Below are 803 nucleotides of genomic sequence, written 5' to 3'. Positions count from 1 at the left end.
TTTTCCGCTCGCGCCTCGGAATGAGACACGCCACCCGGGCCGCCTGAATAATGCATCACAGCGACCCGGGTAGCGGAGGCGTCCGAGAGAGACGGCGGCGGTGGAAAAGCAGCGACTTGCTGTGTTAGACAACAGAAGCCCCACCGAGTCTCAAATCTCAGCAGGGACATTGCTTTTTTTTTTTTTTTTACTGCTCCCAGAGTAGCTGTTTCTTTACAACCGATCATTTGAAAGGCAGGGTGGGGTTTTGGGGTGGGGGGTGGTGGGGGGGGGGCAGGGAGGAGCTGTCCCAAGGAACATGGCAGTGAGAAAGACATCTGTCAGGCCTCCTTTGATCTCGTCCAGTTTAGTGGAATGTCTGTCAGCAACACTGTAAATCACTGCGAAATCACTGTGATCAATGTGAGCCTTTGAGATCGCTGCAGGTTGTCAGAAAGTTGGATGAACTCTCAGACCATAACAGAAGGGCAGCTTAGTAATTCCATTCAATGTGGAGCGCACATTTTCCTGAGAAATGATGCAACATCTGTGTATAATATGCCTGTCATGAAAAGATATAATCTCTTGACATTTGACTGGCCTACACTGTACCTGCTGGACTGACCACACAGGCTGAATACCCCTACTGATGAAGTAATACCACACATCTTAGAGGATTACTTTCATTATTTCATTATCCTAACTATCTACATTTCCATAACATGCACTATCTGCATTTCCATAACAAGAACGACAGTAATAGTGATAAATACAAGCATAACGATAAAGTCTCTCCTCATGTTAATCAATGTGATGGCTAAAAT

The sequence above is a fragment of the Sardina pilchardus genome, chromosome 2 (assembly GCF_963854185.1).
Source record: "Sardina pilchardus chromosome 2, fSarPil1.1, whole genome shotgun sequence".
Lineage (NCBI taxonomy): Eukaryota > Metazoa > Chordata > Actinopteri > Clupeiformes > Clupeidae > Sardina > Sardina pilchardus.
Note: the sequence above shows the minus strand (reverse complement) of the source record.